The sequence below is a fragment of the Cololabis saira genome, chromosome 5 (assembly GCF_033807715.1).
Source record: "Cololabis saira isolate AMF1-May2022 chromosome 5, fColSai1.1, whole genome shotgun sequence".
NCBI classification, from domain to species: Eukaryota; Metazoa; Chordata; class Actinopteri; order Beloniformes; family Belonidae; genus Cololabis; species Cololabis saira.
This window is the reverse complement of record NC_084591.1, coordinates 49231746-49256414: the sequence shown is the minus strand read 5'-3', so window position 1 is coordinate 49256414 and position 24669 is coordinate 49231746.

The following is a 24669-nucleotide window of genomic DNA, read 5'->3' as shown; positions in this document are numbered from 1 at the left end:
TGAGAGGAGTCAGCTGAGGTGGCTTGGGCATCTGTACCGGATGTACCGGACGCCTCCCTAGGGAGGTGTTCCAGGCATGTCCCTCCTCCCTAGGGAGGTGTTCCAGGCATGTCCCTCCTCCCTAGGGAGGTGTTCCATGCATGTCCCACCGGGAGGAGACCCCGGGGAAGACCCAGGACATGCTGGAGAGACTATGTCTCTCGGCTGGCCTGGGAACGCCTCGGACTCCCCTCGGAGGAACTGGAGGAAGTGTCTGGGGTGAAGGAAGTCTGGGCATCTCTGCTGAGGCTGCTGCCCCCGCGACCCGGGAACGGATAAGCGGCGGACGATGGATGGATGGATGGACCTGTATCATGTTGCAACTTAAAGAAAAGTCTCTTGGCGCCATGGCCGAAACCGAACAGGAAGTCGGCCATTTTGAACATTTTGAATTAATCGCGTAATTTTGGCGCAATTTATGCCATTCCTTCGGTAGTTAATACGACCCGAACCGTATCGTGCACCCAAGTGTGTTATACATCAAAATGTGCGTCTCCATCATGCGACAAAGCGCATTACTTTTTTCTCTTTCAAAAGCGTTACCGTGGCGACGCTAGGCACCAAAAAGCGCGCCCCCCCCCTTCATCTGATTGGTCCATATTTGATAGTTCCCCAAAAGTCACCGAATTTTGCACGCAAGCCAGGACTGGTGATAAATTTGATATTTCATGGTTTGCATTAATGGGCGTTGCCTAATGACTCAATAGCGCCCCCTAGAAAACTTTTCTCTGCCATAACTTTTGAATGGTTTGACATAAAGACTCTGACATAAAGGCTGTGTCATCGGACTCGGTATTGAGTACTTAACCTTCATTGGCCTGAATTAGCCCCACCCCTTCTTCTGATTGGTCAATATGTGATACTTTCGATTTTCTGCAATAACTTTTGAATGGTTCGACATAAAGACTCGTAGGTGGTGTCATCGGACATGGTTTTGAGTTTTTGACCATAATTGGTGCAAATTAGCCCCGCCTCTTCTTCTGATTGGTCGATATTTCATAGTTCCTATTCTCTGCCATAACTTTTGAATGGTTTGACGTAGAAAGTCGTGGGTGGTGTCATTTCTGATATGCTCATGGGGGGTGGTGGCCATGAGTGAAAGGGCTTGTTCATCGCTGCTTGCAGCTTTAATTTATCATTATTTTCGTTGAATTGTGTAATGTTGTGTTCTTAAATCAAGAAAAACATCCTAGGAGGTAGACTGTAAATCTTTTTCTCATTTCATCGAGATGCACAGTATTTTTATGGTGTCAAATATCCTAGATATTGTAGATTACCATACATAAATAATATGATATAATTGATCCCTGTTCTACTGTTCCTTACCCCCTGATAAAAATATTAAAAAAACAAAACAAACAGCAGCAGCTAATCCGACCTCTGGATAGATTCATGGGATACATCCACTGCGACTTCCCCATTAGCATCCATGTTATTTCTGACTTTTCAGCTGGAACACAGTTGACCTGAGTATCCAGCCCTTCACCTTCACCTACCTTCATCTTGAAATAATGCTGCATTTGCTCACACATGGAGAATAGATACTCGTTTCCTCTTTACTTTGCTTTTAAGAGTTAGCACTCATCACCATGATTTACTGTAATTGTTTGTTGCCATAGTAACATTTGCCATATCTCAGTCAGCAGAGATGAAAGCATTTTGACACTTAACTTTCTCGTTACTTTTTTGCTCTGAACATCATAAATCTGCTAAATTCAAGCGTAACGATAAGTTTTAATTTATCATCAAGTACATTATTCAGCAAAAGTCAACAACTGTCTGCATACAAATGTACTAGCAACTTGTGATGTATTTGTGTTGATCATGTCATCCTACATCTCATCATATTATGTTCTTCTTAAATGTAATTTATTGAAATCAAATCATGTAAAAGGAAATTATCTCTTTTTGGTGATGAAGCTGATGATTCTGTAAATCAGCACTTTTAAAAAAAAAAAAAAAGTGTTTCTTCAGGGAAGGAAAGCAGTCAGATATGGAGAACCAGGAGGGTCATGCAATGGGAATTTTTAATTAGGAAATAAAAATATATTACTAAATAGGATGGCAAGTTAGTTCATGAAAACATAGACAAATACTCTAATTTCTTACTCATTGAATATGTTATTTAGCTTTTTGAATTTTTAAACAGGGGTATAAAAGAAAAAGAATTTGAACATTCATTTAGGAATTTATTTTGTTTTCAGGTATTTAAAAAGGTAATTTCACATCTGTTTTCTTTTCCTTACTGCATTATTATACACCTATTACCTATATTGCAGTTTGAGCCTCAAGCAAAAACATGCAACTTTAACAAAACAAATCAGGGGCCTCATTTATAAAAGAGTGTGTAGGATTCATACTAAAAGTGCACGTAAACCCAAAAGCTGAAAATGGCAGGAGCAAAAAAAAATCCGGATTTATAAAACCGTGTGCATGCACACTTGCACGCAATGTTCTCTTTATAAATCACAGTCCAGCTGGAAGGTTGCGCAGGTGAATTCTCCTCATATCCCGCCCTCTGCACACCCACTTCCTACCATAAATGGGCAATGCAAAGTAGTTCATGACTGTATTTGCATATGAATGAACCTGCTGAGCATGCGTAGCGGCTTCCTGCAGCCTGTTTCTGCTGTGCGTCAGGATAAATGAGACGTGTCGAGCCACCGTGCCACTAAATTTCACGGAGACTGAGATGGAGATGTTGTGGATGAGGTGGAGGCAGGAAAACCACATTATTTGGTGGTTACTTGCTGTGCTAAACGCCATGAGTGCCACGGACAGATGGTGCAGAAAAAAAAGAAGTGGTGTGATTTGAAGGTGGAGGCCAAGAGCTACGCAGCCCCTAAAGGGACACAGATTTTTCTATATATATAATGAGTTTTACATGCGTGTGAAACCTTTAAGGTTGATTTATGGTTCCGCGTTACACCAACGCAGAGCCTACGGCGTAGGTGTGCGTCGCTGCGCACCCTACGGCGTAGGCTCTGCGTCGTTTTAACGTGGAACCATAATTTAGGCTTACGCCTACGCGCGTAAAGGTTTCACGCCCGTAAAAATAATTATATTTTAAAAAAAAGTCTGAGTCCCTTTAGGGGCTCCGTAGAGTGGCCCGGCACTCATTTGTTATGTTGTCAGTCACTCTACGGTTGGAAGCGGTGGGTGAAGAGGAGGTTCCCGGCCCGGCGTGTCCTGCACCGCGGCTGCAGCAGCAGCACCAGAGTCAAATGTTTTGTCATTTCCGATTCAAGGTCGTACAAACACTGAAATTAAGTACAGTGCCATGGAAAAGAATATTTGCTCCATGACAGAGTTCTTTTGTTTTTGCCACACTGACATGTGTCAGGACGCGGTTGTAGTAGGACCCAGATGCAGGAGACCAGAAGGCAGGAGTTCCAAAAAATATGATTTATTTAACTAAAACAAAACGCTGCTAAGATGGATACAAAAGCCAGAGCTTCAACAAGAATCAAAAGTACAAAAACGTGACATGGCACATGGAGGACAAAACGGTCCGGACCAGCAGGGAGCAAGGTAAAGACAAGACCAGACGATCAGGGCCGATGGGAAACAAGAAAATCAAACAAGAACTTAAAGACAAAGACACCAGCTGCGTCCGAAATCTCTTCCACCCTAATGAGTAGCAAAAACAGTATGTGAGATTTTTTAGTGCGTCCGAAACATTAGTACGTACTCAATAGTATGTACTATCCATACTCATTCTGGAGAAATGTATTAGTGTGGATTGATGGACACTAGCTAAGCAGAAACTTCCCACAATGCAATGCAGCAGTGTTTGGTTGCTAAGTGCTGCATAAGTGCTGCATAAGTATAATATTAAGTATAATAATATTATGATATTGTGGCAGGATGAGGCTCGACTCCAGAGGTTGGTAAAACACGTCTTTATTCCGTGACAGCGGAATCCAACTGACTAGAAGAACTGTCAGTTGACAACTGTAAACAAACACACGTTGCTAAGCAACCAATAAACGCTTGTGACCACGCCCCCTTCCATACAGTCCTGATGGGTGCGAGGTCCGTTATTGTGTCCGCCACAATATAATATTAATATTCTTATATAATAATATTATATAATGTTATCTTGTTTGGGCCAGGATAAACGGGAAAGAGCGGAGCAGTGCTGCTACTGCTGCTGTTACCATGGTAACAGCTGGTACTGCTGCTGTTACCATGGTTACAACTGCTACTGCTGCTGTGACAGGAGTTGTTACCATGGTAACAACTCTCCCTCCCCACGGCAGGAAGTGCCGTGTGGCTCTGAATAGTACGTCCCAATTAATGCATACTACTGATATTTACTCAAAAGTGTGCCGAACTTAAGTATACTTTTTGAGTATATACTGTTTAGTATGACATTTCGGACGCAGCGATGGGCTTCAAAATAAAACAGGAAGTGACAAAACCGTGACAACATGTTTGAGACCATCAAAGACGCATGGTGGCTGAGAGGGATGGGGCCCCAATACATCCGGAAGGGTCCCAATACAAAACTAATGCCTAATGCCTTTTTACCAATTGCATGACGCTCATGGTCCTCCACCCGCCACAGACTCCTGGTCCTCCACCCGCCACAGACTCCTGGTCCTCCACCCGCCACAGACTCCTGGTCCTCCACCCGCCACAGACTCCTGGTCCTCCACCCGCCACTGACTCCTGGTCCTCCACCCGCCACTGACTCCTGGTCCTCCACCTGCCACTGACTCCTGGTCCTCCACCCGCCACTGACTCCTGCACCGACGCCCTGCCAAACAAGGAACGATGAGACCAGAAGTGGTTGTTTCTTTACTTTTAAAGTGTAAATCCACAGGTAGTTTCCAGTCGACAGGCTGCTTCTGTTTCAGAGTGATTTAACAAGAACATTGAAGAAATCGAATGGAGTATGACAAAGTACAAGAGAATAATGTGACGGTTTTAACCTCTCACTGAACCTTTGAAACTTTTTTTTAATTTAATGAAGTAAAATCTTCACTCTTCAGCCATTTACAAAAAGGTAACAAAAGGTTCTGACCGCAGAACTGAACCAGTGAAAGGTTTTCAACCTGCTATTTTTATAGGAATATGCGTCACAGTTGCTCATAAATACACACGTGGCCACCTATCAGAGGACACAAAGTAAGGCACCCACATACCCCCCTCCCCCTCACACACACACAAACGTGCACCATCAAAAGAAACCTTTCATTCTTCACTTAGAAATGGAATTAATGATCGCCAGATGGCGGGTATTGATTAGATGTTATGTGTTATGTGTCTGTCCAAAATCAGACTCGAAGGAAAGGTCAGGCTATTAAAGAAACTGTTGGAAGAATATTCTGACAGCTGAAACATTTTTGAACTAAACTTTTACGTATGTCGACTGTCTTCATTGCTTCTTCTAATTTGACCCGTCAATGTGAGGATTTGTTCATTTTTACAACCCAGTCTGAGTCAGTCCAGGCAGTGCACAGTGTTACACCTGCACATCCCCAAACTCTCACAATGAAGAAAAGCATCACTTAAAGGTATAGTATGTAATCGTATTCAAAAACATTTATTGTTATACTGGGTGAAATGGTCCTTCCATCCTGAGAGTAGCCAGTGTTCAGAAAAAGGAAAGAAAAAAACCCGACCTCTCTGACAGCTTTAATCCTGTAAAAACTCTGACCAATCTGTTTTTTGCGCACCGAATGGCACGGATTGGTCAGAGGACCAGAGGCTTGGCAGGGGGGAAAGAACCAATCAGATGCCTTCATTTTAAGTCCCGCCCACGCCCCCCTCTGTCCCATGCGCGCACTCGTCCCGTCGAAAATCTTGCCGGAAAACCTCACACAAGTCGAGTCATGTTTGCTGAAGAATGGCGCAGAAAACGAGAAAACGCAGCGAAAAATACAAATACCACCTCCCCAGTATGGGGGTCCGTGGGGATGGAGGCGTCTCCATCCCGGTGAGGGCATAGAGCGCCAGTGCGGGTGGCGGTGCGCTGCGGTGCCGTTCAGGCTCTGTTGCCACGGCTACGGTGTAGGGTACGGCGTAGGGTACGCGGCGATGCGCAACATTTTGGTGGTGTAACGCGGAACCATAAATCAGCCTTCAGTGTGTGCTCTGTCTGCTGTTCTGAACTTCTCTGTTGTGCTCATTCTGCTGGGACGTCGGGTCCCTCCGCCGAAACACAACTTTTGCAGTATGCGTTCATTGTTGTGTCTAAAAATGATGCGCAGTGCCCACCCAATCAGAAACGGTACAGATATTCTGTGATATTTTTTTATATTTATAAAAAAATAAAATTATAAAAAAATAAACTTTGATTGGGTGGGCAGGACGCACATTTGAGTGGGAACAGCCCACCCCTGACCCCCACTAAAACCAGCCTCGCTTACAGGTGAATGAGACATGGGGTAGTTTTGTTGAAAATGTGCTGTCCAATATGTCCTGGAAAACTCGACTCCTGCAAATGCGCGTTCCCCAAAGTTTGTGAGGGCGTGGCTTTGGACGGAGCGCTGATGGGAGGGGGAGGAGGGGGCGGGACTTAGATGAGGGGGCGGGGCTTAGAGGAGCTGCCACTTTCAAATCTTGCTAGCTCTCCAACATTACTGACTATACCTTTAAAGAGTTTTTGGAGTTTGTTAGTCATCTTGGTAGAGGTATTTTATCAGCCTGGATTACTCTTTCATCCTCTTCAGGGATACAAGAAAGCTGTACAATTGCTTTAATGTATTCACTCCATCTAGGTTAGTGAGGGGACAAAGGTGAGAGTTTCCAGTGGGTGCAGGATAACATTAAATTTAAATGCACAACAAGTCTCCACGTGACACTGGATTCAGTCACTAGATACCAACTTTTATTTGGGGAAATAATCCACTCTTCAGTCTTTGTTCCATGAGTTTACGAAATGAAAGTGAGTCTCTTTGATGACGTAAACAAATAGTTTTGGTACAAATAACGCATTCTCATGTACCAAAGAAACAACAACCTGTGTGTCTTGAGGCATTAACCGCCCCAACCCCTCCTTCCTCATAAAGTGTCATTTTCTTTTGGGTTTGTACAGTTTGGGAGTCCTAAGTTCTTGATAAATACATGGTCTGATCAAAGAGTCATCATTGTAAAAGCTGTAACTGTAATTGTAATTTAATTTAATATGCAGTATGTTTGCAGCGAAACACTGAAGCCATTGTAATTAAAATTGCAGTTCATCAAACAAACTCTCAGGACTCTTAAACATGAGTCAATTTGCATAAGTTCCCGTGTTAGAATGGGGACTTTATTACAGAAATAAACATTGTTAAAGCCTGGAATGAAAAAAACGTTTTGGTCTCCTTAACTTGAGTTCACGTCTTTGACTGATCTATGCAGGGTGACTTTTTTATGGCTGGTAGCCGGGCTGGTAGCCGGGCTGGTAGCCTGCGTGAAAATGGCCCCCCACCCAAGGCAAAACTCAGTGAAAATATTCTTAATCATTTGTGCTGTGTTAGTACTGGTTTGTGCAGAAAGAAATTTCGTTTTTTTTGAAGGTTTTATTTTTGGTACGTGCTGGGCGAGGCCGGTTTTAGGGGGGGGGGGGCACCCAAACGTGCATCCTGCCCACCGGCGTCTCCATCCCGGCGAGAGCGGAGAGCGGAGAGCGGGTGGTGGTGCGGCGTAGGCTACGGCGTAGACGCCGTAGGCTACGGCGTAGGCTATGGCGTAGGATACAGCGTAGGATACGGCGTAGACGGTGTAGGCTTCGGCGTAGACGGCGTAGGCTTCGGCGTAGGCTACGGCGTAGATGGCGTAGGCTACGGCGTAGGCTACGGCGTAGGCTACGCCGTAGATGGCGTAGGCTACGGCGTAGACGGCGTAGGCTACGGCGTAGACGTAGGCGTAGCCGTGGCTCCGCTCTCACCGGGATGGAGACGCCGGTGGGCAGGACGCGCGTTTGGGTGGGCATAGCCCACCCCTGCCCCCCCCTAAAACCGGCCTCGGTGCTGGGTCCACCGTTTGATGACAGACCAGAGGCTGAGGGGACTGGCCCGGGAGTTTGACAAAATGGGAGGCGCAGACTTTGCGTCAAATAGGCAAGAACATCTTTATTTAATTTAATGACGCCAGATCTGGCTGGGGTTTTTATTGTAGCATCGGCTATCTGCTAGTTGAAAAGTGTGGTCGGTTAGTCTATCTGAGTTTTATGGTGTTTTTATAGTTCATGCTTTATGGTGCTGTACTTTTTTTTTTTTTTTTTAACTTTTTTGTAGGTGCGCCGTTACCTTAATGTTTTTAGCTGCATTTTCATCTGCGTTTCTGTTGCGCCGTCACCTGTTTAGCTGTGTTTTCATCTGTTTCTGGGTGTCAAAACAGTGGACGGGGGCTAGCAGGTGCCACCGTCTGACGTCACTATCCAGAATGCATTGCGGTGTAAACAACAATGGCGACCTACGAGTTAAATTATATTTTCAAATTTTATAAAAACGAAGACATCAAAAAGGTTTTTTATATCACATTGTTATAATTGATACCAACATTTATCTTTTAAGACCTACATGTCTTAATAGCCAGGGTTCCCTTTAAAGGTGGCAACCCTAGCCGCGGGGTGGCTCAACATCTCCCCCTGAAGTCACTAATCAGTAACTACAACAACAATGGAGTGGTATCGGAGAATTTCTGCGAGTACGAGTATAAGAGAGCAGTATCGGCCCCGATACAGACAGGGGTGAAAGTAAGCCGGTACGATCCGGTACTCCGTACCACCATAAGATTCTGACACGAATTACTGACAATAATCTTCGCATACAGCGGGTCTCCAACTCTCGATCTCTAACACCAAAGACGGCGAGGCTGACCACTCAGCCATGACACAGCTCTGCCTTTGATTGGAGAATACGAGGAGAGACGGACATACGATATTATCTTGCTACACTACCTCTTTTTTCGTACGAGTAATTTTTAAAACATTTGTACGATATACAGTAAATATTAGTAAAACGCCTCTATTTGTGCTTTTGTGAATAGCGTATTCCAGTCTTAACTTCCTAAACACACACACTGCATGGAAGGGAGTGTTTGATTTATTGTTCACGTAACGTTACTTTTTATTTTTTCACGACCAAACCACGCACTTTATTTATGTCATTTGCACCGGGCAAGGACAAAAAATAAATCATTCCACCAAAATTCCAAAGATTTTTGTGGTTGGCTGACACATTACCAGCATACTGTATTTGTGATTGGTTTTCATTCCTCGTTTCAGGAAAAAAAAAGAAAAAAGCGGCAAAAATGTTGAAGTAACGTTTTTTTTTAATGTTTTAAGTGTTTTGCTTTGATGAAAAAAATGCTTAAGAAGTTATCTTCCATTACAATGCACACATTGTAAGAGACATTTTGAGACATTTTACTCATCATCATCATCATCATCATCATCATCATCATCATCATCATCATCATCATCATCATCTCTTCTTTCATTTATGTGCCCAATGTTCTGAAAATTCAAAGACAGAGACTTGTTAACTGTTCAGCTGCTGATGAATTTAAAGGGGACCTATTATGCTATTTTAAGGTATATTTTAAACAGGCCTTGAATGTCTTAAAAACTTTTTTTTACATGTAATAACTTTGTATAATGTAGCTTTTTGTTAGGTCTTATTATATCTCTTAGTATATTTTGGTAGATTTTATATCTTTGTTCGGCTTCCTTGGTTTTAACCTTAAGGAAAATATATAAAGATTATTTTCTTTTTACAAGCATTTGTTATTCCTCCATTAGTGAACCAAGGACTTTTTAAATAAATTCGGATTAATTTGAACAAGAAAGAAGGATACAGGGACTTTAAAGGAGTGACAACTGAAAAGCCACTAGGATAAGACAAGGGGGTCGAAAAAGATAACGGATGAATGTAAGGGTACGGACAGACCAGTCGTAAAAAGCAAAATGACTCCCTTTATTCACTAAACCATGTCGTAAACATGTCGGGTGAAACAGAAACAAAAATAAATAAATAAAAGGGAACTTTCGGAATGCCAGGCGCAGGGTCAGTGGGCTGGGGTCAGGCCAAAAGGCACTGGTAGTAAAATCAGGCATTAAACACACACAAATTGTATGAACCACCTTGAGCACCAAACCCCCACTACCATTACGCACACCGAGGGATGGGTGGACGAGGGGGTTGCCATAGAGGCCCAGGAGAGATACGCCCCACAAAGAGACACCAGGGGACTGGCTGCTTTGGAGGAAAGACAGACTTTACCATTCACATGCCCCCTCAGGATGAGGGCGGGACACAAACCCTGAGACATTTTTTCTCGTGTCACACAAGCTCCCTGTGACCTGATGGGAAGAGAGATCCTATGACGATTCACTGTGGTCCCGATGGTTTGACGCTTACCTTTCTGGACGGAGGTACACAACAATGCGCGGGTTATCCGGTATATCGCGGGTTGATGTTGATTTTCTTGTTAGTAACACTGCTGATCTGTTGCACTCAGCTTTAGATGAAGTTGCTCCTTTGAAAAGGAGGGTTTCTAGCCACAGGAGCTTAACTCCCTGGTACAATTCAGATATTCGCATGTTGAAACAAAGCGTGCGTAAAATAGAAAGGAAGTGGCACTCTTGTAAGTCTGTAGACTCTTATCGTGAATGGAAAGATATTCTAATAGTATATAAAAAAGCCATTCGCAAAGCAAGAACAGCTTATTATTCAACGTTGATAGAGGATAACAAAAGTAACCCACGTTTTCTGTTCAGCACTGTAGCCAGGCTGACAAAGAGTCACAGCTCTGTGGAGCCGTGTATTCCTGCAGCTCTCAGTAGTGAGGACTTTATGAGCTTCTTTAACAGTAAAATCACGTTTCTTCAGCTTTAGCGACTTCCCTAGGCTCTGACTTGTCTCTAGACTGTTTTGATCCTATAGACCTCCCTGAGCTGACTTCACTCGTTAATAGAGCTAAGTCAACCACATGTATGTTAGACCCCATCCCGACTCGACTATTCAAAAATGTTTTTTCTCTTATTGGTGTGACAATACTGGACCAAATCAACCTATCCCTAAGCTTAGGATATGTACCACAGGTTTTCAAATTGGCAGTAATTAAACCTTTACTTAAAAAACCTTCCCTTGACCCAGACACCTTAGCTAATTATAGGCCAATTTCTAACCTTCCATTTGTATCTAAAATTCTGGAAAAGGCAGTTTCAAGCCAGTTATGTGACTATTTGTATAGAAATGATCTGTTTGAAGTCTTTCAGTCAGGGTTCAGAATGCATCATAGCACAGAGACAGCACTGGTTCGAGTTACGAATGACCTTCTTATGGCCTCAGATAAGGGATTAGTGTCCATATTGGTTTTACTGGACCTCAGTGCTGCTTTTGACACTGTTGATCATGGCATTTTACTGCACAGGTTAGAGCATGTTGTTGGGATTAAAGGGACAGCTCTACGTTGGTTTAAATCATATCTATCTGACAGGTTCCAGTTTGTTCATGTACATGAGGTTTCTTCAGAACAGTCGAGGGTCTGTTATGGTGTTCCGCAGGGTTCAGTGCTAGGGCCAATCTTGTTTAGTTTATACATGCAGCCCTTGGGAAGTATAATCCAGAATCACGGCATACACTTTCATTGTTATGCTGATGATACGCAGCTCTATTTGTCTATGAAGCCGGATGAAACAGAACCGTTAGTTAAACTTCAGGCATGTCTTAGGGACATCAAGGACTGGATGTCCAGAAATTTCTTGCTTCTAAATTCAGACAAAACAGAGGTTATCATTCTTGGTCCAGAGCATCTTAGGAAGGGATTAGATGGTGTTGCGATGGCTTCCAGTGCAACTGTGAGAAACCTTGGTGTTGTTTTTGATCAGGATTTGTCGTTTAAACCATATGTTAATCAGGTTTGTAAAATAGCGTTTTTCCATCTCCGTAATATTGCAAAAATTAGGAAAATCCTCTCGCAGAGGGATGCAGAAAAACTAGTTCATGCGTTTGTATCTTCTAGACTGGATTACTGTAATGTGTTGTTAGCAGGATGTCCAAGTAATTTGCTGAATGGGCTCCAGCTGATCCAGAATGCAGCAGCACGAGTACTGACAGGAATTAGCAGGAGAGACCACGTCTCTCCAGTGTTAGCGTCGCTCCATTGGCTACCTGTAAAATTCAGATTTCAATTAAAAATTTTATTACTTGCATATAAAGCCCAAAACGGCTTAGCTCCGCAGTATTTACAAGATTTGATAGTGCCTTATGTTCCTGGCCGAGCTCTCCGCTCCCAGGGTGCAGGTTTACTCGTAGTTCCTAGAGTATCTAAATGTAGATTTGGAGGGCGGGCGTTCTGCTATCAGGCACCATTACTTTGGAACCAACTTCCAATCTGGGTTAAGGAGGCTGACACCACCTCCACCTTTAAAACTAAACTTAAAACCTTTCTGTTTAGTAAAGCTTATAGTTAGTGTTTAGTAAACCTCTAGCTGGTGTTGGTAAATCTCTAGGTAGTGTAAACTTTAGTGTGTTAGAGTCAGTAATCATAGTCGCAGCTATAGAACAAAACTATAATAGTTAGTCTCAAATATAGCTTCGCGGTAGATATGCTGCTATAGGCTTATGCTGCAGGGGGGCACCGACATGATCCGCTGGGCGGTGCCTCTCACCCTTCTTCTCCTCTCCTTTTCCCTGCCTCTCTTCTCCATTACCATTTTTATTTATTATAAATATCTCATAGCTATCATTTTTGTCCATCGTTCCTGTAGTTTCTTGTGCCGGCCCCCCTTTTTTCTCTTTTGTGTACGTTTGCAGGCCGGAGCCTCAGGAGCTGCGTTCTGGCCTGTGTTCCCGGCCCTCCCCCCCCTCTGGTCATCCCATTGCTTCTTCCACCTGCCTACGTGGATGTCTGCTGTTGCTGCTTCCGCCTGCCTGCACCCCCCCCCCCCCCCCCCCCCCCCCTCTGGTCATCCCGCTACTCCTTCCACATGACTGTTGTGTGCTGCTGACGCCCCCCCCCCCTCTGGTCATCCCGCTGCTGCTTCCACATGACTGTTGTTGGCTGCTGACGCCCCCCCCCCCACCTCTGGTCATCCCGCTGCTGCTTCCACCTGCCTGCTGTGTGCTGTCGACGTCCCTGACTCCCCCAGTCTGGCCTTCGGCAGGAGGGTCCCCCCTTATGAGCCTGGTCCTGCTCAAGGTTTCTTCCCTCCTAAAGGGGAGTTTTTCCTTGCCACTGTTTGGCTTAAGGCTTTTCTCCCACTAAGGGAGTTTTTACCTGCCATTGTTTATATAATAATTGCTCGGGGGTTTATGTTTATGTTTATGTTTATGTTTATGTTCATGTTCTGGATCTCTGGAAAGCGTCTAGAGACAACATCTGTTGTATTAGACGCTATATAAATAAAATTGAATTGAATTGAATTGAATTATCCATCCAGCGGACATTGCATGTTATCTCCTCAGCCAGGTCTGGCTACAGCAATACAGTATGTTGGACTTTGTTTGAACCAGAAACATCGGTTACTCCTGGCCCGATATACGGTCTATCAACAGTGGCGCCCCTGAGTCGACACCTGGTGTCCTTACGCTGGTTCCCCCAATCCTTTACATCTCACATTATTTTACGATACACCCAATGGTAACATGATGCCTTGCACTCACATTATTGACACGACTGAGGTGGTATGAACTGACGGATGAGGCTTGCCCTCATGTATCATTGGCTTTGCGCCTAGGCCATCAGGCTAAGGATTTAATGCCTCCAAAGCAAAATTATAATCACCACCCAATAGTTGTACGACATGGTGAAACAACTAGGCGTTAGGATTTGGATCTTTCTGTAACAGGATCATCGACAAGTGATCCTGTTTCAGAAAAGGGGGAGTAAGGTTGGTAATTATGTATGACGTGTAAACATGTAAACACGAAATTAATCAAAAGAAATTAAGAAAATGAAGCACCAAATATTTCGTACACACACGAAGGATATCACAGCGGGAAAACCACACAAGTGCATGCAAAGAATCGTTCGTGACGACAAAGTCAGGGAAGACTTAGTGAAAACACCATTTGACAAAGCGATTAATTTGTTTTTAGACGGATACTGTTTTAAATACTGGAACGAAGGGTTACAATTAGCATATGTGATAGTAAACGAGGAAGACGAAACATGGGTAACAGTAGATGCTAGAAGGATTGAAGGAATTAGAATCTGAATCAGAATCAGATTTATTAGTCAAGTTTGAACATTGCCCAAGGAATTTGACTCCGGTTATTTCGCTTTCCACTCAGATTTAAAAGTAGCAACAGTAAATAACAAATGTACGGTAGATAAAAGTGTGACACTTTTAAAATATATGTATTAAAATATATACGATTAAAAAGTGAAAGGTGCAACAGTATAGAGGTAGACATGGTAAAGACAGCTCTTAATAAGAAATATAAATAATAGTGGCCTTGAAATGGGAAACGGAGATTGGAATGAGTAGAGTTAAACCTGAAACCACCTGATATATTGTACAAGCATTATGGGAGTTGTTATATTCTTTAAGGTAAAAAATACCAGAATGGGCAAACAGATGGTGATTAGGTGAATTAAATTCAGTCCAGGAATGGCACGAGTAATTTTTCTTTTTTTTTGTAAAAGGTCAAATTTTTTAGATAGCTGGGATAAGTATTACAGTAAATAATAGTACAGGAATTTAGATGTTGTCCAAACAAAGGATTATAAAGTATAAGAAGAGCAAAGCGTGGAAGCAGGTGTCTCGCTTTGAAAAGCAGACCGACATTTTTTAGATTCTTAGATATTTAGTTTTGCAAAAATGATCTATATGACGATAAGAGTTTAGACAGTCATCAATGAGGACTCCAAGGAACTATGTAGAGTTTACTTTCTTTATTTCTTTATCATTTATTTTGATCTGAAATCGTTCTTTATTGAAACTTAATGATATATAATTTGTTTTCTAATATTAAGAGAGGTTTTGTTCATTTTTGATCCAAATATCCACCTTAGAAAGCTCATTGTTAAGGAGATTTTGAATTTCATGGATGTTGTTATGTGATACTGGGTATTCCCAGAAAACATGTCAGTGTTTAGCCCCTGAGGTAGATCATTTTCAACTTTATTCTGTACGAAGATATGTCTTTATGTAACATTCAACAGTGAACGAGCTTAATAAGAAGGAATATGTTATTCAGTTATTGTAATAATTAATTTGATCATCAACCAGTATTTTGGGGCAAATATGCCATAGTTTCATGAAAGTGAATGATTTTTACTACTAGAGTAATTTGCATGTCTGGATTCTTTAAGTGGGTGTACATAAAGTGCCCAAAGGGAAAGAATTCAGTAATGTTCATAAAGAAACAATTATTGCTCCACACCTATCTGTATGAAATTGTAGGATAATGTATTGAATCATCTGGAGTTGAGTATTGTGTAGTGTTTGGGAAACGCTGGATGGGACATGGGATTATGAAGACTAAATTGGCAAAAATCTGTGCACAGACCAAAATGACATGGGTGAACGCGGGCCACGGACTGATCCGTACGAACTACAGACTGGACGACTTTTTCTAGGGCCGCAGAATGCGCCCTACTTGAAGGAGACTGACGAATAACATTTTGGTCAGAAAGCTCACTTCTCCGAACTGCAAAGTTTGGTATCTGCTTACTCCAAACAGGTCGGAGACGGACGGACAGACACGGACCTCACAGACAGAATGGGTTCCCCTGTGAGTCATCAAGAGACAATGGTCGGAGCCGAGGTGGACAGGACCCAGAACGGACCTCCCACGTCATCCGACTCCACAGGAAGGGTGACACGTGGTGTCAATGATCGCAGTGGGCAACACCGGACCCCCCCACGAAGATTAGGACCCCAGATCCGGCTGGATCTGGCACAGCAGCGTTCATAAAGGCCTTAGCTCTCAAGAAAGGGGCAGAATAATCCCCTGAGCAGGGTCCACCGGGTGATCAGAATAGTCTACCTCTGACTCCTGAAGAGGAAGAATAAAGAAGAAAGAAGATACATAGGGTGATCTCTGATTAGAGATCAAAAGGGGGATTGTTATATAAAGAATAATTTAAAATCAAACTCCATGTGCTGTTAACTAAATGTTTCTCTATGTGAAACTGAGGTGCATTCCTCTGTCTTTCACTGAAAAGTACCATTCTGTACCAGACACAGATAAGAGGGGCCCCTGAGCAATAAAACAAGTTGGGCTATCTACCCCCCCCCCCCCCTAATAAACATGTTCTCAGGACAGAGAGCGGCAGATCTGGCGGCACGATTGAACAAGCAGGCTGCAGGAGCGCTGCTCTGCCGATCTCCCTCATGAGGTCTTCTTTAATTCTATCCCAGTCTTTTGTGTCTTTATTTACCTTTTCCAGCTCAATCAACAAACCCGGGGTGATCAATTCGATCACAACAGGTTTCCGCAGCGGAGGCCGAACCTCTGCGCCTATGGTGACGTCACCATAGGCGCAGATTCTGAACGGCTCGTAGAAGTCACATGACACTGGAAGATTCAGCAGGGCGTGGGTACAGAACTTGTAGAATTCCATGGGATTTCATCTTCCCTGTGGGTGAGGGGAGACCACTTTATATATGTTAAAACAAGAAAAAACGTGTTTTTCATAATAGGTCCCCTTTAACTGTAAATGTATACTTATTTGAAACAAAACAAATTGTTATGATTTTGAAAGTTTTGTCAACATTTGCAAATTATTCTGTGACAATCCTTGGTCCGTACGGGCCTTTATTTAAATAAATCATTTGCTATAGGCCTACACAGTGTCAAGTGTTTCTAATTTCTACACCATACAGGCATTACAAAATTGAATGCATGTTCAGGGATGAAGAGGCTGGTGGTGGGAGGAGAACAAGCCATGAAGGTTGGGGTTGTAGTACCAGCAAGAACTTTAATCTACTTTCAACCCTGGATACAGATACCAGTATCGGTATCGGGGCATCCCAAGTTTCAATATATAATGGCGTGGCCCAGTAGCCCCAAATGTAACAGAAACTTCAGTAACCCATTGTCTTACAAACTAATGTGTTGGACAAATCATTTGTTATTTGAATGTTTTTAATATATATTTTATATTTAATAACAATAATAACAGTAATTATAATAACATCATATCTACATAACATCATAACTAACATCATAACTATCATATGCTGTAACAATGCACCTTCCAATAATAATCATGTCTGCCTCATTCTGCTGCACCTTTCACTTTTTAATTGTATATATGTTAGAAAGTGCCACATTTGTTTATTACTGTTTGCTACTTTTTAAATCTTGGTACAGTGAGCGAAATAACCCCAGTCAAATTCCTTGTCGGGCATGTTCAAACTTGGCCAATAAAGCTGATTCTGATTTAAAATGATATTAACCGTGTTAGCACAGCCACGTGTCTGTGAATATTGAGAATAACGTCAAAATACAGTGCAGAGTATAATTCTTGACACTGTATTTTGACTTCATTCTCAACCCTAATTAACATTAGCATTAATAACAACTTAATTCTTGACAACTGGACTTTATTTTCTATGTATTGATGAAAAACAAATTACTTTGAATGTTTTTTCAGTGTAGCCCCATCATACATGTTAGCTGATAAAACACTGGGCATTAACTAGAAAGTCAGGGACTAACATGAATAAGAAAGCTGCCAAAGTAAGACAGGCAGTACCGGACAGGACTCACTATTGGATGTAGATTTTAGATAATGGCATTGAAGTGTTCTTGACAGAACTATATTTTGTTCTTAATATAGGCTTCTTTACAGCCTTTACGGATGTGCACAGTTAAACTTACTGATAACACCAAATATGGAATATTTTAATGAGGAATACTGAACAAACACAAACTTAGAACTGGGAAACATCAACTTTAGAAACAAGTATTGTTAATAAAAACAAATACAAAATAAACAAATAGTGAAATAAACAGCATGTTCTGCTTTGTTACACAAAAATGAACACATACAGTATATATGTATGGGTGTGTGTGCGTGTATACACACACACACACACACACACACACACACACACACACACACACACACACACACACACACACACACACACACACACACACACACACACACACACACACACACACACACACACACACATTTTTCCTCCTACTCAGTCCTTATCCTTGTGTTTTCTGATGCTGCTGTGACTCCACTTCTCACGTCGTCATACATCTCCCAGACACATGGAGCTCTCTTGCAGTACGACACATAATGTCCAAGTGCATCCTGGGTCAAGCCTTCCTTGTAAGCAATGACAGACCTGAGAGTAAAGGTCTTCCCTTGGAGCATCAACTTTGGAGGGAAACTCACACAAGGGAAATCCCCTCTGGTTGTGTGGTGCTGTGGAATGGCTCCCAAGGTCAGTGTCGATCCACAAAAGTTCACCCACAGTATAGCTGTGAGTTACTTTCCCAGCACACAGCATTTTCCCGGAGGTGAGGTCTTGAGTTTTAAAGGCAGAGGGACACTGAGATGCATTTTTGATTGGCCTCAGGCAGGTCGACTCAGGAAGGTGAAGTCAATGTTCTCCAGCAGTCAAGATGAGCCATGCCAGATGCCTGCAGGACGGCAACCCAAGTGGAAACAAATGGAACCTCCCTTGCGGTACCTGTGCTGAGACTGCAGTACTGTGACGAACATTGTTTTGTGAAATAAACACTTGCAATATTCCTCATTGTATTCTCAATTACAGTTGAGATGTGACACTGAGCATCAACCTGGAGACCAACCGGACTTTAACTGGACCCCTCTAAATATCCCCATCAGCAGCTCTGCCCTTCGCAGGTATGTCTGGTGGGTCACGCCGTCTGTTACCGTGGCTTTCACCAGCTGAAGGGTTCTGTTGTCAGGGACTTTACTCCTAAATAGCTTTTCAAAAGAACTAGTCGCAGTAAGTACAACACAAGCACTCACAAAAAGCATTGAATCCACACGTGTTGAGCACACAGACTCTCAGTTTGTCGAGTTACACGGGTTGGAGGTTGTTTCCATTTTTTTAATAATCCCACATTCACTCTTTTTGCTTTCAAAGAAAGATGGCAAGCGATGAATCGATCCACTTGTATTGGTAGTTTTTCACGCTTGAAAATGCCATGCTTGATGTTTTTTAATTCTGCTTCAACAGCAGCTGAGCTTGAGGTGACATTGTTGGTGTTGAAGAAAGGGACCATAACTCCTGTCCACAGAGGTAAGAGGCTTACCAGTCTTATTATTTGAGGAACGATCTCGGGGAGATAGCGGATATTGTCTCGATCCCCATTAGCCACGGCAAGCGACCTGCTTTCCTCACATATTCTGGTTTCCCAACATCTTAGGTCAGTCTGGATTGGATCACATGGCTCTGCTTGTTCCAGTTCTTTCCCCTCTATGTCTGGGATGATGACAGACTCTTCTGCAATCTGGGCTTTCAGGTATTTCTTACATGGGGAGGGACTCCAGAGCTCAATTCAATTCAATTCAATTCAATTCAATTTTATTTGTATAGCGTCTAATACAACAAATGTTGTCTCTAGACGCTTTCCAGGAACCCAGAACATGAACCTCCGATCAATTATTACATAAACAATGGCAGGTAAAAACTCCCCTAGTGGGAGAAAAGCCTTAAGCCAAACAGTGGCAAGAAAAACTCCCCTTTAGGAGGGAAGAAACCTTGAGCAGGACCAGGCTCATAATTTCAATTCAATTCAATTCAATTTTATTTATATAGCGTCTAATACAACATATGTTGTCTTTAGACCCTTTCCAGAGATCCAGAACATGAACATAAACATAAACATAAACATAAACATAAACATAAACATAAACATAAACATAAACATAAACCCCCGAGCAATTATTATATAAACAATGGCAGGTAAAAACTCCCATAGTGGGAGAAAAGCCTTAAGCCAAACAGTGGCAAGGAAAACTCCCCTTTAGGAGGGAAGAAACCTTGAGCAGGACCAGGCTCATAAGGGGGGACCCTTCTGCCGAAGGCCAGACTGGGGGAGTCAGGAACGTCAGCAGCACACAGCAGGCAGGTGGAAGCAGCAGCGGGATGACCGGGGGGCAAGCAGGTGGAAGTAGCAGCGGGATGACCAGAGGGCCTTCACCAGAGCACCAAGAAAAGCAAGAGAAAAACCACTCACAACTTGTTTTGGTATTGATGAACCTGCATGAATCCACTCTGTGAGCCACTGTGCTATTGCAACTGCATCATGTCTTTCAGACAACATCTGGACCACTGGGACACTGGAGCTGTTGGATCTTGTCAGGACGCCTTGGTAGAGGAATATGTGGCCAAATTAACCATTTGGTCTCACCAGTTTTTTCACCATTGAGCCAGTTGCGTCAAAACACAATGACTGGTGAGGTTTCTTTGACAATGTTTTATATACAGTATGTATATTTGTGTTTGACTCCAGTAGTGGCAGAAAAAACTTGTCAAGGCCGATGTCTCTGATGCTACCACTTTGGAGAACACTGTATTTTAAAAGCTGCAGCGACTTAATGGGATCTCTGTCACCCAATTCTGAGTCTTTCTTTTCTTGTTTTGCCTCCCTCAGGGTAACCAAATTTGGAAGATGGCCTGGCTCAGGATCTCCAAAATCCATCAGCGTGGTTGCTTGGGATGCCCGCCATACATGGGGTTCCTTCCTGCCCTCACACAGTTCTGTTGCAACTCACTCACGGAAATGTCCAGACAGGAAACGCTTACAATGACCTGTGCGCTTGGAATCGTCAATGTTTTTTATATTGCACTTGATGACTGTTTAGTGCAGGCTCTTTTTTACTTTTGATATCAAGCTGGCTTTGACACTCTTTGCAGTAGCCTTTTATAACAATATAATTTGTGGCCTGTGAAGGATACACCTTGGCTCTATTAAAAACAAATGTGCATGGGCTTTTAACCTGTTTCCAAATATACTCATTTATAGTATGATTCCAGATCCCAGCTTTCAAAATTGTGTAGTCCCTTTTTTTATTTGATGAAGTTTTGTCCTTGTATTCCACCTCTTCAGGTATAAACTGAACCCATTTTTCAAATGGAACTTCTAGTGGAAATTCCTGATTGTGTTCTTGTCCAGGAGAAAGGGAACCTGACTCGGATGATTCTGTGTCACTGTTTTCTGGATCCTTGGTCTGATTATTGAACCCTAACACGGACCAGACATTGTGTCTGTTTAATTTAACAGTTGTATACAGGGCCTTTGCAGAGATTTTGTTTCCAAGCTGCTCGCTCAGCTCTGTCCAGACTCTGGCCTCAGGATGTTTCCCTTCTCCAGCACTATGGCTTCCTTTGAGGAGTAGAGAACTTTCATGAGGGAATCTCTGCCTACTGCTGGTTCTTTGGGCTTCTAGTTTAAAGAGAAACGTACTATTAGTATAAATCAATTTAATATTTTAACTAATTTAGAACCAGCTTTATTAAGGACTGTATTTATCCCTCAGTCTGCAAATTAAAATACTGTTAATGTACTATACAATAGTAGGATTTCAATATTATTTGATACTAGGGTAAATAACATGGTGTGGAATATAAAACATGTATTTAAATTTAAAAGAACCTAGAAGATACATGTAAGAGGAGGCTTGATAAGGTTTTAGGTAAGGCTAAAAATAAACTTAAGTGTCAAATCTGTTGATGTGATTCTGTAGTGTTTACCCTTTCTTCAATATTTTTTCACATCCCAATTTATGTTCATCCAGCGTATTCATGTGCTGAATTTTGGTGGCAAATATGGTATGAGCCTTGTTCATTCAGTCCATTTGGCTTCTTTTATGGGCAAATATGGTGTAGCCATAAAAACAGGCTTCAATACCCCTCTTCAGAAATCACTTCACAGAGGGAGTTAATGCTCTTTTAATGCAGTCAATAGGTGAGATCAGTAAACACAGTTATCATCTCAACCTCGCTCCATTTCACTTTCACCACATCCATTTTAAAATCTCAAGCAAAGGCATCTGCATGAGTAATAACCTTGTCCATGTGTGACTCATAACTCTCTTCTGAGATTAGCACTTTGGGAGATTATGAGAGAAGATGGTGAAATCATTCAGTGATTGTTTTCATGGATTCATCAGTGCTGCCCATGTCAACTGACTGAAAGCCTCCACATTTACATCTGTAACTCTTCTTTCCTGAAAAACTCCAGAGATAATTCAAGTAAGAGCGAGGCTGACTGTGTTTCCCCCAGTGGAGTAAAGAGTGGTTTGTGGCTGTGGAACTGAATGTCTCAGCCTGATGGTGTTCATGCCACTTGTTTCCGTCTTCATTATTCCCCACAGACTGAAGTATTCCCCTTGTTTTGTTCTTCCTCTCAATTTTCCTTTGCTTTATAATTTTGTCTCCATAATAGCATTGCTGCTCATATGCCCATGCTTGTGTGTGTGCGTGTGTGTATGTGTGTGTGTGTGTGTGTGTGTGTGTGCCGGTGCCTCCCGAGTCTTACGGATGACGAGAGGACAGATGCAGTGTCACATCAGTCAGGGCCTCTCATCTGTCTCCCCCTCTTGGAAATGCATTCATCCTTAACAGACATACACATGAACACACAGACACAACCTTATACAAGCAAGACCTATGATATATGTCCTTTTGCTCTTCGATTTCAACCCCCCCCCCCCCAGTTTTTCATCTCTTAAGCTCATTGGCATTTCACATCTCTGTTTCCTTTCTCTGTCATCTTTTCCACGTCCTTCACATGCAACCTTTTTCTTCTTTCTGCATCAGTCCTCAGCTCGTATTTTCTAGTTTGGACGTGTTGCCTTGTTCTCCAGTCTCCCGTTCTTGTGATTCTCGGAGGAGCCATTTGCGGGATGAGTCTTGTCCGTGTCCCTGCTACATTACACAAAGCAAAACAAATGAAATCAAGTGGAAGCAGAATAAAGAAGGGAGGCATCTCCCTATACAGTGCCCTACTGCTATACTAAACAATGCTAGCCACCCTCTGAACACTGTCATCAGCAGCCAGCGAGAGGCAGCGTCTTCCCAAGAGTAGGACCAACAGACTTAGGAACTCCTTTGTTCCCCATGCTATCAAACTGTTTAACTCCTCACTGGGGGGGAGGATGGGGCAGCAAAAGGACTGGCAGTCAGTCAGTTGTCAGTCAGTCTGTCTAACCGAAAATGCCAAAATGTGCAATAATCTCTGTGATGTGCAATCATTTATGGATGACTTATTCTTATGTATCGTAATTATTATTATACGCAATTATTTTTCTTTATACAGGTGTTGGTGTTTGGTCTCCACGAACACTGCACATTTGCCTGCACACTTATGTTCTGCTGTTGCCATTAGCAATGGTTTGAATTTTACTTACAATGGCAGTTTAATGGATTATTCACAATTTATTTCATAACTTTCATTGCATCAGTTAGTGAAGTTCTGTTAGGTGGACTTCACCACTGTTTTTTGTGTGAGTGCAACATGCCTAGAACATAGACCTGCATGTGGAAACTAACAGGCATATCTACGTTTTTGTGTCCTTGTGTGTCTCCAAAACTGTTCATAATCAGCTTGTGAAGCTGCATTCTTTGTCGTGTCTGGAAAGGATGGATTACCTACTCGAGGTTGGAAATGAGTTTCTGTCTCAAGTGGAGCAACTCGAGTGTCTTGGGATCTTCTTCTAGAGTGGGAGTAGCTCAGATCAGAAGACTGACAGGACAACTGCATTTTCTACAGTGATGCAGAATAGTATCTGCATCGCTGCACATGCTATTTTGGTCTGTTGTGGCGAAGAGAGCGGAGCTGAGAGGTAAAGCTATTTTACCTGCCAAGAGGGCTGGACAGGGCCAAACAAATCTGTCCTGGCATTTCTGCACTACCTCTGTCATCTAGAGTTGGAAAAGTCATTCTCAATCTCAATCTGTGACAGACAAACATGCACAACTCTGACCGTGGTCCTCAATCAGAAAAGGGTGGGGTGCCCTCTCTGCCCCAAATGGAGCAGTTCAAGTAATTTGGGGTTCTTGTTCAAAAGTGAAGGAAGAAAGGAGGGGGAGATCAATAGATGGATCGGTGAGGCAGACTCTGTCACCATCTGTCGTGGTGAAGAAGATCTTGAACCTAAAGGCTAAGCTCTCGATTTACCACTTTATATACGTTACTATCCTCACCTATGGTCACAAGCTTTGGGTAGTGACCGAAAGAACGAGATTGCAGATGCAAGCAGCGGAAATCAGCTTCCCCCGCAGAGTTCTCCCTTAGAGATAGGGTGAGAAACTCGGTCATTTGGGAATGGCTCAGACAAGACCAGCTGCTCCTCCCCATCGAGAGGAGCCAAATGAGGCGGCTCGGGCATCTGGTGAGGATGCCTCCTGGATGCCTCACTGATGAGGTTTTTCGGGCATGTCCCACTGGAAGGAGACTCCGGGGAAAACCCAGGACACGCTGGATGGACTATATCCTCGGCTGGCCTAGGAATGCCTTGGGATCCCTGCCAAGATGAACTGGACAAAGGGACTGTAGAGAGGGAAGTTTTGGCTTCCCTGCTTAGACTACTCTGCGACCCAACGTCAGATAAGCGGACGAAGATGGATGGACGCACAACTCTCTCATTTGTTCTGGGTATCTGGAAAGTGCCTAGAGACAACTTCTGTTGTAATATATGCTATATAAATAAAATTGAAAATTGGAATTAAAATTTTGTCTT